Genomic DNA, 16,047 nt, shown 5'->3' on the forward strand with positions numbered 1-16,047 from the left:
CCTTTCACTTCAAGGAAACCTACGAAATCCTGAGATCTGTGGGACTGGAAAAGCACGATGCCCTCGGTGTCATGGGGAGGGAGGCACTGATATATCCTGGCCATGCCCATAGTAACCTGGAATTCCAGAGGGGAAAGGACCTTTTTCAAAGTCCCCAGTGCAAATGCTTTCCCTTGACACCTTTAGACCTAGTTGTCACAGTTCCATCTGAACAGTTTCAGAGCTCCAAGCTTTGCACAAGGTTTTTCATTTTATCGCTGAGCATTTCTTTTTGTTTTACAGACTCAGAACGTACCATAAAATCAATGCAAATACTATCAGCTGTTTTCTTGCCCTGCAGAACAGAATGGCTTAAAAATAGTAGCCCACTCCTTTCCAATTTGTGGAAGTACTTCCTTCATATCTTGAAGTCAGGACTACTCTTCAGCTGTGAAAATGATTCAGAACTAGCTTTTTAAAAAATTATTTGTGCGAGCAGCATTTAATAAAAAAGCCTCTGTAAGCTGGAAACTAAGTTAGGCACTTTTTTGGAATTAAACTTTTTGCTATGGGAAATGAGCTAGGCATTTTTAATTCTAATAGCAATGTGTGTGAAACCAGAAATATTTCCAGTATACCTTAGAATCAGGGAGGTATATTTTCTCATCCTTTCTGACAGGACAGTTTTTCAGGGTCGTAGTGCGGCAATGCTGTGGGGTGTTTTAGGGACAGATGTGTCTGGGAGGGATAGTGGGCATAGTGAATTGGATGAGGTTACACAGCACAGCCAAGTGCACCTGTTGGGTTTACCCAGACTCTCTTTCCTGTGCGTAGTGTGGTTAGAAGTGAGCTCTGTTTATTTTTCCTGTAATCATTAGTCGAGACTGAGTGAGGAGCGGTGTTGCGGAAGACCAGGCCTTTTCTTCAGGGACCTCCACTGATGTCAAGCCATTGCATTAGATATAGGTAATTCGTGCGGGCTTCAGTGAATGCCCAGGGCTGGCGCTCTCCTAACCTAGAGGGATGGTGCTTGATCAGGCAATTTTCCTTTTGACGTATCTTTAAACTCCGAGATATATGGATCTTATACCTGAGTACAATTTAGTAGCTGTTCTGTCACCCCTTTCCATTGTATGTGCTTTGCAACTTTTTCCTTTCGTTCTCAACAGTCACTCCTTTTTCTCCATCTCCCCACCCCTCCTGTTTTTGTTTTTGTCTCTCTCTTTTAACTCTTCTCTCCATGTAGAAAGTTTAGTCTCTGGGTATAGTACCTACCTTCTGAAATGGAAAGCCCTTTATTTTTTTCCTGACTGCTTTTGTGTTATCCTTTAATAGAGCATAATTTCTCTAGAAGGATCTTTTGGAATCTTTCTCATGTGACGCTTGTGCCATCTGTTCTGCATCTACTTTTTTTCTTCTCCAAGTAAAAGAAGTTCATTCTGTGAGTAATGCCAAGGCACAAGCCCAAAGGAAGGGGTCATTGTCCTCACACCAGGCGGCTTGTTCCCTTGACTGCCCAGGGCTGCCTCATGGTGGGCACACTGCTTATAGACACCACTTTTCCTGCATGGTGTAGATACTTAGAATTATGGTTCAACACATTCGACGCCATTAGGAGATGCTTTTCCTTTGGAAAGGAACAGTAATAGCCTAGGGAGAATTAATGCATTCTTGTTTCTTCCGCCCTCCTATGTGAGTTAGTCTCTCCAAAAGAAAGAAGCCTGTTTAAAAAGTAACCTTTTTTTTCTTATGATTTTGCACACAGCAACTTTAAAATACATGTAATCCCAAATCTAAGTTTTTGTTCTTTCTGAGTTTTTCTCCAAAGTGGGAACATAATGCCCCATGTAGTTTGTGTATTCCTGTTACGCACCCAGCTTGATAGGGAACGCCTCATCAAATTTGAGCGAGTGGAAAAGTTAGGAAGTTCGTATAGCAGCTAATCCTTTGAACCCTTGGAGAGCCTTGTTAACTTCCTTCACCACCCACTCTGAGGTGGGCACAGGGTAAGTGACACTGGAGGAGACAGACAAAGCCCCTGCTTTCCTTGAGCTTCCAGTCAAGGGGCTGGAGGAGAAAGACATTCATTGGCTAAGTGGTCAGATGCATGTTCCAAGTGTGTGTGATTGGGGGAGAGGGGAAAAGGAGAGGCTAGTCCAGATCATTGAGGAAAGCTTTTTTGAAGAAAAGATTTAAGAGATCCCAAATGATAAATTGAAGTTAGGTGGCGAGGCCAAGGCAGAGGTGCAGGTGGAGGATGTAAGGAAGAGCTTTCTCGGTACTGGAATGTCAGTATGCAGGCCTTACAGCAGGATAGAGACCCATGAGTTTGGGGAAATGAAAGAAGAACAGACCCGCATGGCTGGACAGCTGAGAAGAGTGAGCCTCTAACAAGCCAGGGTCGGGGCTGAGGGGCGAGATTAGGGGGAAGCCTGATGTTTTAGGGCTTCATAGGCTGGTCTAGACACTGCAGTGATTGTGTGGAGGGTGGGGGTGGAGGGGAAGATAAGATCATTTAGAAGTTTAAAGCTTACCTTGGCCGCACTTTTTTGTATTTTGCCAAGTAACATAGTTATTTTTGTGAACTTCTTTTGCCTCTTAAATTAAACTAATAGGTATCCATTATTAAAAGTTGACAACATCAAGCCTCAAGAATAACATCTATATTTCTTGCATGAAACTACCACTAAAATACAGGAAGAGAAAGGAAGAAAAGTCTCTTTGCTCTAATGTACTGCACAGGCTCAGTACCCTGTGCTCCTTCAGAGGAGAATGGCAGGGAAACCTGCATACGTGCTTTTTCGTCAGCAGTCCCAGCCACCCTGTCTTTTGAGCAGCTGTACATGGGACATTCTGGGGCTTAGTGTCAAATCCTCCCTTCAGATACTAGAAGATTAAACCTGCAGTGGAAAGGGAATGGATTAGGTGTTTCACAAACACCCGTGTTATGTGAGACATGGGGCTAAGGCACCGTGTGAGTGTGATTTGTATCTTTCAAGCCCTAAAACTTAGTCAAGGGCCATTACATGTACGTGGTTTGCACGAATGCGCCTTAGTAGAAAGGACACTAGGTGAGGAATCAGAGACCTAAAGTCTGTGCCCGCTGTGTCACTGCCCCCAACGGTCACTTTACCACTGCCTGGCTGAGTGTCTTCCTCCATAAAAAGATGACGTTTACCTGTCAATATGTATAAGAATACCAAAAAACTTAACATTTACAATATTTCGCACACTATTCTAAACATTTTACATGGGTCAGTTCATTTCATCGTCACTACAGTTTTAGGAAGCAATTGCCTTTACCATTCCCATTTTCCGGATTTAGACACTGAGACGCAGAAAGATAGAGGAGCTGGCCCAAGGCCACACAGTTAGAAAGTGGCGCCAGAGTCAATGCTCCCTTACATAATTCTTTGAAAGGTCCTTCCTTGGGATCATTATGTAATTCTAGCTGATTCATAATGCACCTTCATTTAAAGTATGTTGACCTAGAATAGCAGACTTTACTTGGGAGTGGGAGGCGGGGAGGAGTTCAGGAGTGAGGAAGACCTCGCCCAGTGTCATGCATATGCTTTGTCACAAGGAAGATCTCAGAGCCAGCTGTGAGCGTTCTACTGTGCGGTTTTAGGCCCCTTTCCTACCCACCCAGCAGATGCAAGAGCTGCTGCCAGAAGCTCCAGGCAGCAGCCAGCTCCTTGGGCCCTTCCAGCAGGTTAGGGCATACACCCATTGCAGCGCTGCATTCCCAAAATAGCAGTTGCTTGCATCATGCAGACCAGATGGCTGTCGGAAGACGTGCTCTAATTTTGCTTGCCCCCCAGTCCCGCACCAGGTGTGCATGTTTGTGCTGCAGGCAATGCCAGGAGGCTACCTGGAATGAGTCATGCAGAGTGAGCATCGCAGGGTCTCACAACCACTGGTCGACCTTTTTTGTTGTTTTTTAACGTCTTTATTGACATCGTGATTCACCTATCAGACATTGCACCCATTTAGAGTGTGCTAGTGTGACTTTTAGTGTATTTAAAGAGTGCAGCCATTGCCATAATCCATGTTAAAACACAGGCTTTATCCCAAAAAGCACTCAGTACCCATTAGCAATCACTGCCACCCACCCCCTCTCGCCCTTGGCAACCACTAATCTGTCTGTGTAAATTTGCTTATTCTAGACATTTTGAACAAGTGGAATCATACGTTACCTGGTCTTTCGTGACTGGCTTCTTTTACCTAGTCTGTTGCTTGGGTCCATCTCTGTTGTAACCGTATCAGTACTTCATTCCTTTTTATTAACAAACAATGTTCCATTGTATGGAGATAAGATTCTGTTTATCCATTCACCCACTGATGGATGTTTGAGTTGCTCCATTCTTTTGGAGAGCTTACAAACTGTTTTCCAAACTGGCTGCCCTACCGACGTTTTTGTCAGTAGTGAAGAAGATTCCCGTCTCTCTACATTCTCACCAACAGTTGTTATTGTCTGTCTTTTACATTATCCATCCTAGTGAGTCAAAGTGGATTTGATTTATATTTCCCTAATGACTAATGGACATGGATCATCTTTTCATGTGCTTATTAGCCATTTGTATATCTTCTTTGGAGAAATGTCTGTTTATATCCTTTACCCATTTGTGAATTGAGTTTATTTTTCCATTGTGGAATTGTAAGAGATCTTTATTTTGGATAGGAGTTCCTTACCGAACATGATTTGCATGTATTTTTTCTTATTCCATAGATTGTCTTTCACTTGCAGCACAAAAGCTTTGTTTTGTTTTCAGTCCTCACCCAAGGACTTGCCTATTGGCCTTAGAGAGAGAAAAGGGAGGGAGAGAGAGGGAGAGAAGCATTGGTGAGAGAGGAACATCGATAAGCTGCCACCCACCCAAGGACCAAACCTGCAGCCTAGCCCTCTGCCCTGACGAAGAATCAAGCCCGGAACCTTTTGTGTTTGTGGGACGACACTCCAACCAACTGAGCCACACTGGCCAGGGCTGCAGCACAAATGTTTTTAATTTCGGTGTCCAGTTTATCATTTTTCTTTTATTTCTTGCGTAAACTTTTAATAGGAGATCTTAAGAAACCATTGCCTAACCCAAGGTCATGAGGATTTACTTTTATGCTTTTTCCCAAAACTTTTCATAGTTTTTCTCTCTTATATTTATATCAGATCCATTTTGAATTAACTTTAGTGCATGATATAAGGGTACATTCTTTGTACCATATCCAGTGGTAAACATTGTTATTCATGGTTTCAGGGACAGGGTCCAGTATATTTGAGTGCCTAAGTGTGAAGGGTTGGAGTCAGAAAGCCCTGAGTTCAAACCTCTGCTCTGCTACTTGCTAGTGCTGATACCTTGAGCAAGTACTTAATCACCCCGAGCCTCTGTTCTAAGATGACAGCAAGAATAATATCCATACTAGTTTTGTTATTAATCTGGAATGGAAAACAATATATGAATCTGCCTGGCACATAGTTCACTTAAGGGTAGATTAATAATAATAAAATTCAGAAAAATTCAGTGTATCTGTATTGTCTGCCTGCAAATTGTGGCTCCTGGTGTCTTTTGAGAGTAAATGCATTTTGAATTCCTTAAATCCTCCTGTTGGGAGTTGGATGGATATAAATTCTAAAGGAAAAGTTGCACATAAACCATCCAAATTTTGTAATCAACTCTGTCGTCCTCTGACAGTCCTCTTTTTGGGTGAATGATGAGAACAGATCATGTAATTCTGTGTAGCACCAGTCTGTACTTTTGTCTCCAGCAAAAACCAATGAATATTTGTTAAGGAGCATGAGAGACGTTAACTATAGCTCCACTGATTTGGATGTGCGCTGTGGACGGAGGTGTCAGGGATCACCCATGGAGTCTCGTGTCATTGGAGTCGGTCTGTGGACGAAAGAAGCCTGAGAACCATTGTTCTTAGACTGTGCCCTCAGTGTTTAATCTTTGCCACTTCCTGTTGCCATTACTTCCGTCTTGTTTAGAATTGAGCCAAAGCCAGTTACACTCCGTTAGGAATAGATTTGAGACAGGCAGACAGGCAGAAGAGCCAACAGGCAGTGGGGCTGTTGTTGTGCAGAAGACAGGTAAGGGAGACAGCAGGAAGGGTCGGCCAAAAATACGCCTTGACACTTGGGCGTTTCTCTCTCTGGGTCCATTTCAGGTTGGTTCTGGAGGATGTGAAAGTACCAGGAGAGGTACAGAAACGGTTAATATCTGTAGAGTTAGCCAGAGAGAGGCCTGACCTTTCCCAGTATTTCTATCACATCAGAGGGAGCAAAATATCATTTGCTTGGGAATCTACTTCATGTCCTTCAGATAAAATTGTTCCTGTGTATCCAAAACAAGGACGGCTCTGCCTTGATTTTTAACTACCGGAGGAATGGTTTTAACAATCTACTTTTTAACACCATCTAACAGTCCCCAGTCTGCCAATCAATCATTCATTCATTCATTCATGTAACCTGAGCATCAGTGCTCACCAGACACTCTGTGTGTTTGTGGGGGGCGGGTGGAGGGTGTTGGGGACACTGCTTTGAGTAAAGCATGATCCTTGCTCTCAGGGGAGATCCTAATTTAGTGGAAATCCTATTCAACTGCAATAATGCTCTTCCAGCTAAATTCGTGATTTTGACATTTAAGCTTTTATGTGGTCATTCCAAGGCTGTGGCTTGACAAAGCTGAGAGGGACCGCACTGCGTATAACTGGTCTCTAGGTGCAGGTAGGTGTGGCCTATCACTCTCTGGTGTCTTTCCTGGAATTTAAAAGGCAAATTGGGGGCACCCCTCACAGGCTGGATGTTAAAGAAAGGTTTTGGTCACCAGCTTGGCATCACCGATATCCCGTTGTTTCGTTGGCTCTGCTGGCAATAGGCACCGTGTGGGTGGAGACCAGCCGTTCAACTTCTGAGACTAGAATAAGCAGCTGGAAAATAGGAGAGAAGAAAGTAAGAATGTAAGGAAGGTATAAAACTGGTCAAAACACGCAGGCATACCTTTGTCAAGAAAAATGTAGAGAATCATTCTTGGGAGTAGGCCTGGAAACATTCATGGAGGAGGTGGGACCAAAGGATGGGCGGAATTGGCCTGGACAGAATGGGGAAGGTGAGAGAACAGAAGAAACCAGCAGGACGAAAAAGGGCAGTTCTTGTCTGGGAGCAGGAAGAAATACCGAGTGTTGCTGGGATGGGGTCAGATTAGTAAACCAAGCCAAGTCTGAGAGTTCAGATTGGTGTGGTAGGGAGTAACTCGGGGTTTCTAAATAGGAGGAAAGAGCACATTAAAAAAAAACTACGTGAGGAGCCCGACTGGTGTAGCTTGGTTGGGCATTGTCTCACCTAGCGAAAGGTCGCTGGTTCGGTTCCTGTCAGGGCACAGGCCTGGGCTGTGGGTTCAGCCCCTGGACAGGGTGCATGCAACAGGCAACCAATTGATGTTTCTCTCCCTCTCTTCCCTCTCTTTCCTCTTTCTAAAAATAAGTTGACAAAATCTTTTTAAAAACAAGGAAGGTCCAACTGGCTGAAACATGATAAGGAAGAGGGCATGATGAATTAGGAGGGCAAGATGATGAGGGCAGGAAGGAAGGGAGGCATGATCTCCCATTTCACAGATGAAAAAACGAAGGCTCAGAAGATAAACAACTTAGAATGACAGAGCAAACAATGGGCCGGGTCTGCCTCACTTCACGCCTTTCACGCCCTGTGCCCTGGTACAGGCACAGTGCAACGCTGGAAATGAGCCAGCTGGCCTGGAGGGGCAGGGCAGAAGCGACCTTCAGGTGTGGCGAGAGGCTGGTAGGAGGATGCTGGATTTGATAAGAGGCACGTTATAGTCAGAAGGAAGAGGACATATCAAGCCTTGGAGACTGAGTTTAGTCCATCTCTCTTGGTTTGTAAGTTAGAAAGTAATGCCCCGAGGAATTAAGTGACCAAGTGACCTGGTCAAGATGATACACCTGGATGTTAGGAGTTTGAATTTGAACCAGCGTTTTCTGACTAGTCGGTTGAGTCAGGTGATGGTGGGACATAGGAGAGGCATTGCCCAGAACAGGTAAATATAAGAAATACCCAGGTCAGTAGCTTAAAGCGTACGGGAAAGGTAACTTGCAGCAGGCTCTCACAGTGGGCTCTAGAGAGGATTTGATGCAACGCATCATCAGGAGAGCCTCCTCGCCGTGTGCGTGCTGATGGTTCAGAGGGCCACCCTGCTTTGAGGGCTGGGGTCTTCTTTTCTGTGAATTGCCAAGCCCAGCAAATTGTAAGTGCTCAAAAAATGCTCTGTGAATTAATGAATGGTACATTAGGAATTATAATTTAGCAAATGCTTGGTTGTTATCTGTTACTATTAGGGGTGTCTCTTCCTCCCTGCTTCCCACCTGCAGCAGAATTGTTACTGACTGGCCAGGCAGAAGAACCCAAGACTCTGTGACCTACTGTCCCGTCCAGAGCTCACCCGGGGAGGCTGAGTTATGGGGCAGGGCTCTTATGAGGCGGAGCACCCCAGCCCAGGCGTGGGAAACACCCAGGGCTGTGGAAGTCAGGGGGCAATAATGGACCTTTGCTTCTATTAAAAACAATAGGTTTTTTTTTAAACTACAAACATATCTATATAACATCCATACTGTAGTGAATTATAACCATCATGTAATGTGTGGGAGTTATGAACCCAGTAACCATAATATATGGTGAATAAATTAAGTCTTGACTCATCACTTCAGAGAGATTGTCAATCCTGTCAAGAAACTTAATCTCACTTTATTTTCTTGACATTAGTTACTTTCTCTTGAAGTAGGTTCTGTAACAGAATCGAGTTTCCTGTTATTTTGTATGAAGGTGGAGATTTACAGGTTTTGAACACCAGTCGAGACTACCAACACCTGTTAAACTTGTGCTGTCAACCTGCAAAAAAAGAAACTAAAGCTGAAAGAAGTTAGGAACCCATTCCCCCATTCTATACCTACATAATTATGTTTCTCCCATTCTATACCCGTGTAATTATGTTTACTATTTTTTCCTCTTTTGGTTAATAAAAAAGCACCTTTCCTTCACTTTTTTTCTTTATGTTTGGCTTAATTTTCTAAGAATGGATTTAAATAGCCCCTTTTCATCTTTTTCTACATTTCTACCTAGCAGCATTTCATTATGGGTTTTTAAAAGTTTACAATATGTTAATGTGTTCTTTTTATTCTATTCAGTAGTAGTATTGGAAGCCGGTTTTCCCTAACAACTAGTTGGCAAAACGTTCTGAGAAAACTCTGATGGGTTTATAGGCAGAGTGGTGCCCCCTGGCTGACATTTCACTTAGTGGGCATCCTCCTAGTTGTTCTGTTTAATAAGAGTGTCAGGATTAGGCCAAGATGGAAGAAGTCCACTGCAGCCTCTTTTTCCACTGACGAAAACTACAAACTCTGAACAGAGTACTAAAAGCAACTATTGGAGCGCTCTAAAAAATCAACAGTAACAGGCAGACTGCGCGGGGTGGGGGGAGACAAACCTTGAATGACCAACTCGAATAATAAAGATGAACACTGCTGAAACAAATGAAAAGGTAGAGATTCTTAGAAGAAAAATGTACACTATTAAAAAGGAACTAAGTGGATATTTTGGAACTAAAAAATATGGTATTTGAAGTTTTACAAAATAACTCAGTAGATGGGCTCAATAGAATACAGGTGGCACATCGAAGAATCCGTGAACTTAAAGACACATCAATAGAAAGTATTCAGTCTGAAGAGTAGAGAGACAAAACATTGGGGGGGGGGAGAATAAAACCACAAGGGTCTGTGGTCATTAGAGAAAGGAAAAGAAGAAAAGGGAAAGACACTGGTAAAGAAAGGGGTCTTGAAAATACAACAATGGAAAACTTCCCAAATTAGGTGAAAACTACAAATATACAGATTCAGGGACCCAGCAAATTTCAACCAGTATAACCTCAAAGACATACCTACATGCATCATAAGGAAAAAGCTGAAGACTTAAAAAATTCTCAAAAGCAGCAAGAGTAGAAAAATACAATACATTTGGGGATGCAATTATTTCAATATCTGGGTTTTTTTAACCTGAAAAAAATGGAGGCTAGAAGACAGTAGAACAACATCTTTAACGTGTTCAAAGAAAAGAATTGTCAACACAGAATTCTATATTGAATGAAATGTTCTTTAAGAGTTAAGGTAAAATAATAGCCTTAGATAAAAGAAAGTTATAATAAAGAAATGTCTAAAAGCAGTTCATTAACCTAAATGGAAATGATGCCAGGGAAATGTAGAACATCAGGATTTAAGAAAAGCAACAAAAATGATAAATATTTGTGTAAATATAATAGACAATTTTTGTCTCTGAAGTTCTTGAAATGTATATGACAACTAGAAGCAAAAATTATAACATTATCAGTGGGGGTATTCACTTTATATAGATATAATACAAATGATAGTGATAACATAAAGAGGGAAGGCTAAAAGGACTCAGAATGACCAAATAATTCTCAGTAGGCTCAAAAGTTAGATATATATTTTCTAAGCCCTAGAACAACCACTGAAAAAATACTAAGAGATATAGCAAAAAGTATATAAATAAATTATAGTGGAATTATATAATCCAAAGGACAGCAGGAACGCGAGCAAAAAAAAAAAAAAACCCAGGAAAAGAAAAAAACAAGAAACAATAAAAAGAATAATAAAACAATAGCTGTAATTCCAACCATATCAATAATATATAACAACATATGTGGTCTAAACAAATGAATTAAAAAACACAGATTCAGATAGATACAAAACCAAATTATGTGCTATGGGAAGCCTACTTTAATTATAGAATTATAGATTAAGTATAAAAGGACATATGCACATAGATGTAAAAATCTTCAACAAAATATCAGCAGATCAAATCCAATAGTGTATAGAAAGAATTGTATACCACAACCAAGTGGAATTTATCCCAAATATGCAAGGCCAGTTCAACATTTGAAAATCATTGTAATTTATATATCAACTAACTAAAAAGGAAAAATTACATGATCATATGGATAAATACAGAAGAAGCATTTGACGAGACACATCACCCATTCCTGATTAAAAAAAATAAATAAAAACCTCAGTAAACTAAGATTAGAAGAGAATCCTTTCAACTTGATAAAGCTTATCTACAAAAAACTTCCAGCTAACATTATAGTCATTGGTAAGAAACTAGAAGCTTTCCTACTAAGATGAGGTACAAAGCAGGGATGTTCTCTCTCACCACTCTTTTAACATCACATTGGAAATCCTTGCTAATGCAATAAGGTTAAAAAAAAAGGAAATAAAAGTTTACAGATTGGGAAGGAGGACATAAAACTGTCTTTGTTCACAGATGACATGATTGCCTATGTAGAAAATTTGAAAGAATTGACCAGAAAAACTCTGAAATTAATAAGTGATTATAGCAAGGTTACAGGGACCCAAGGTTAAGTCCCTGTATGCAGAAAAGTCCATTGCTTTCCTATATAGCAATTAATAATGAACATAACAATGAACAAGTGGACTTTGAAATTAAAAACACAATACCATTTACCATTTACATTGGTACACCCAAATGAAATACTTAAGTATAAATCTTACAAACTGTGTGCAAAATATAAAGAAAACTACAAAACTGATGGATGAAATCAAAGCAGAACTGAATAAGTGGAGAGATATGCTATGTTCATGCATATGAAACTCAATATTGTCAAGATGTCACTTTTTCTTCCCAACTTACCTATTAATTCAATGCAACCCCAGTCAAAGATCCCAGCAAGTTATTTTATGGATGTCAACAAATTGATTCTTAAGTACTTTTAGGGAGACAAAGACACAGAATAGCCAACACAATATAAAGGAGAAGAGCAAAGTTGAAGCAGTGACACTACCTGACTTCAAGACTTACTCTGAAGCTACAATGATCAACATAGTGTTGGTGAAAGAATAGATAAATAGATCAATGGAATAGAATAGTGAGCCCAGAAGAAGACCCATATAAGTACAGTCAACTGAACTTTCACAAATGAACAAAGACAATATACGATGGAACAAAGATAGGCTCTTCAACAAATGGTACTGGAACAACTGGGCATCTACATGCAAAAAAAAAATGGGTTTGGACACAGACCTTACACTCTTCACCAAAATTAGCTCAAAATAGGTAAGAGACAAATGTAAAGTACAAATCTATAAAACTCCTAGAAGACAACATAAGACAAAACCTTGATGTCCTCGGGTATTTTTGATGCTTTTTTAAGAGAAACAATCCATGAAAAAAGTAATTGATAAACTGCACTTAAAATTTAAAACTTCTTCACTGTGAGAGATAATATCAAGAGAATTAGAAGACATATCACAAGCTGAGAGAAAATATTTGTAGAAGACACATCTGACAATAAAGTATACCAAACACCCTTAGAATTAAACAATTAGAAAATAAAGAACTCACCTGAAAAATGGGCCAAAGACCTTAAAGACATCTCACCAAAGAAAACAGACAGATGGTAAATAAGCACATGAAAGGGTAGCTCATATATCAACAGGGAAACATAAACTGAAGCAACAATGAGCTAATACAACACACCAGTAGAATGGCCAAAATCCAGAACACTGACAATACCAAATGCTGGCAAGGATGTTGGCAAAAGTAACTTGTACATTGCGTATAGGAATGTAAAATGAACACCCACTTTAGAAGACAGTTTGTCAGTGTCATAAAACTAAACACACTCCAACCATGTGATTCAGTGGTCATGCTCCTTGGTATTTACCCAAAGAGGTTGAAAACTTAAGTCCATACAAAAACATGCACTACGATCTTTATAGCAGCTTTATTCATAATAGCTAAAACTTGGAAGCCACCAAGATATCTTTCAGTAGTTAAATGGATGGATGAACTGTTGTCCATTGAGGCAATGAAATGTTATTCAAAGCTTAAAATAAGTGAACTGTTGAGGAATGACTGGCCAAGTTGGAGGTGTAAGTAGATATGCTTTGCTTCCACCAAAAGAAGGATAACAACCAATTTAAAAACAAAAATAATCAGAACTCCCAGAAAATTGAACTGTATGGAAGTCCAACAACCAAGAAATCAAAGAAAAAACATTCATCTAGACTGGTAGGAGGGATGGAGGTGAGCAGCTGGGGCAGAGGAGATATGCACAACGTCGCAGCTGGTGGACCAGGTGTTCCCACATTTTGTGTGTGGATAAACTGGGAGGAACAACTGGGGAGTGAGACAGAGCACACAACTCAGGGATCCAGTGCCAGAAAAAGTAAGTAGGAAGTTTCAAAACCTGTGGGTATAAAAATCTATGGGGGTTGCGGCAGTGGGACAAACTGGAGAGTCCCACTCCCATGGCAGGAGAGTCCATGTGAGGGACCCCTGGGGTCCATAATTGCATACAAGCCCACCCACCAGTAATCAACACCAGAGGAGCCCAATTCGCTAATGGGTACTAACGGAGTGACTGAAAGTGGAACGAGAGCCAAGCAAGCAGCATTGTTTCCTCTCTGACCCCTGTCCCTCATACAGCACCACAACAGGACAAAGTGGGTTGCTCCCCTCTGGCCAATACCTAAGGCTCTGCCCCTTATAATGTTACAGGTGTGCTGAGACAAAGAAATATGGCTCAAATGAAAGAATAGATCAAAATTCCAGAAAACGCACTAAGTGATGAGGAGAGAGCCAATGTATCAATGCAGAGTTCAAAACACTGGTAATCTGGATGCTCACAGAAATGGTTCAGCACAGCCACAATAATAAAGGAAGAGGTGATGTCTATATAAAGTGAGATTTAAAAAATATACAAAGAATCAACAGTGAAGGGAAGGACACTGGGATTCAAACCAACGGTTTGGCACAGAAGGAAGAAATAAACATTCAACTGGAACAGAATGAAGAAACAAGTATTCAAAAAAAATGAGGAGAAGCTTAGGGACCTCCAGGAATCTTTAAATGTTCCAACATCTGAATCATAGGGGTAAAAATAGGAAGAGCAAGAAATTGAAAACTTATTTGAAAAAATAATGAAGGAAAACTTCCTCAATCTGGCAAAGAAAATAGACATGCAAGTCCAAGAAGCTCAGAGGGTCCCAAAGAAGCTGGATCAAAGAGGGACACACCAAGATACATCATAATTACCCAAAATTAAAATTAAGGAGAGAATCTTAAAAGCAGCAAGAGAAAAGGAGACAGTTACCTACCAAGGTATTCCATAAGATTATCAGCTAATTTCTCAAAAGAAACCTTACAGGCAAGAAGGAGCCAGAAAGAAGTATTCAAAGTCATTAAAGTCAAGGACCTACATTCAAGAGATTGCTCTATCCAGCAGTTATCATTTAGAATGGAAGAGCAGATAAAGTGCTTCCCAGATAAGGTCAAGTTAAATGGAGTTCATCATCACCGAGTCCTTATTATATGAAATGTTAAAAGGACTTATCTATGAAAAAGAAGATCAAAACTAGGAACAGTAAAATGACAACCAACTCACAGTTATCAACAACTAAACCTAAAAAACCAAAAACACACAAAAACTAACTACACAAACAATTAGAACAGGAACACACCACAGAAATGGAGGGTTAGCAGCAGGGAGGGTGTTGGGAAGAATGGGGAAAAAGGTACAGGGATTAAGAAGCATAATTGATAGGTACAAAATAGACAGTGGGAGGTTAAGAATAGTATGGGAAATGGAGAAGCCAAATAACTTATATGTACAATCTATGGACATGAGCTAAGTGGGGGAGAATGCTGGGGGGGAGGGGGGTACAGGGCAGATGGGGATAAAGAGGAGAAAGAAAATGGGATAACTATAATAGCATAATCAATAAAATATACTTTAAAAAAGAAGTGAACTGCTAAGCCCTGAAAAGACATGAAGGAGATTTACATGCATCTTCCTAAGGGAAGGAAGCCAATCTAAAAGGATATATACTAACGACTCTGTGACATCTTGGAAAGGCAAAACTATGGAGACAGTAAAAAGGTTGTGGTTGCTGAGGGGTTGTGGGTTGTGGTGGGATTTGCATAATGACAGATATATCATCATACATTTATCCAAACCCACAGAACAGTGATTTTCAACCTGTGTGCCATGGTACACTCATGTGCCAGACAGATTTTTAAAGCGTGGAACACCTGACTATTTAGTCAGGAACACTGACCTTTTTTGCCTTAGATTGTCAAATTAAAAAATGACAACAGCCAACACAATAATAGTTGTCTCATGTAAATGAATCAAAATTATACCTATTTTGTCAGATCTGCAAAAATTATATATGATGTGTACTACAGAATTTTAATAATTAGTTTATGTGTGCCATGACATGAACAAGGTTGAAAATGGCGACCATTAGAATGTACAACACCAAGACTGAACTTTGAAGTATGACCTTTGGGTGATTATGATGTGTCAATGTAAAGATTAAAAAAATACCATTCTGGTGAGTGATGTTGATAATGAGGAAGGCTACTCAAGTGTGGCGGCAGGGGCCTGTGGGCAATCTCTGTACCTCCCTCTCAATTCTGTTTTAAACCTGGCACTGCTCTTAAGAGCTAAGGTATTTTTCAAAGTTTTTTTTTTTTAATAAGAGGATAAGAAAAAAATGTACCATGAAAACGCTACTCAAAATGAAACTGGATTGTCTCTATTACTATTAGACCAAGTAGACTTCAGCACAAGGGAAAAGTGATAAAGAAGGCATTGCATAATTCTGGAAGGATCAATTCATCGGAAAGATAGGGACCCTCAATGTGTATACATCTAAAAACAGCACTGAAATATATGAAGGAAAATCTGACAGAGCTGGAAGGAGAAATAGACCTACATATATACATGCAAACTTCAACCTTCTCTCAGAAATGGGTAGGACAGGCAGACAGTGGATCATCCTATGACAGAAAATCTGAACACTGTCAACGAACTTGACCTCACTGACATAGATGAATCCCCCAAATAGCAGCAGAATACTGCGTTGTGTTCCAAAGGCCCATTGCACAGTCACTAAGATCGTCCACGTTGTGGGCTCTAGTAGAAACTCTGCCAAATGTAAAAGAATATTCTGTCTTTAATAAAAGTA

At 40.5% G+C, this 16,047-nt stretch overlaps 1 protein-coding gene across 4 annotated transcripts in view; it reads left to right on the forward strand.

Moving 5' to 3' along the window:
- PLEKHA8 (pleckstrin homology domain containing A8) overlaps positions 1–16,047 on the forward strand; it is a 54,232-nt gene that overhangs the window by 657 nt on the left and 37,528 nt on the right. The gene's annotated exons all lie outside the window — the stretch shown is intronic.

The sequence above is a fragment of the Artibeus jamaicensis genome, unplaced genomic scaffold (genome assembly GCF_021234435.1).
Source record: "Artibeus jamaicensis isolate MK-2021 breed Jamaican fruit bat unplaced genomic scaffold, CSHL_Jam_final contig_3230, whole genome shotgun sequence".
NCBI lineage: Eukaryota > Metazoa > Chordata > Mammalia > Chiroptera > Phyllostomidae > Artibeus > Artibeus jamaicensis.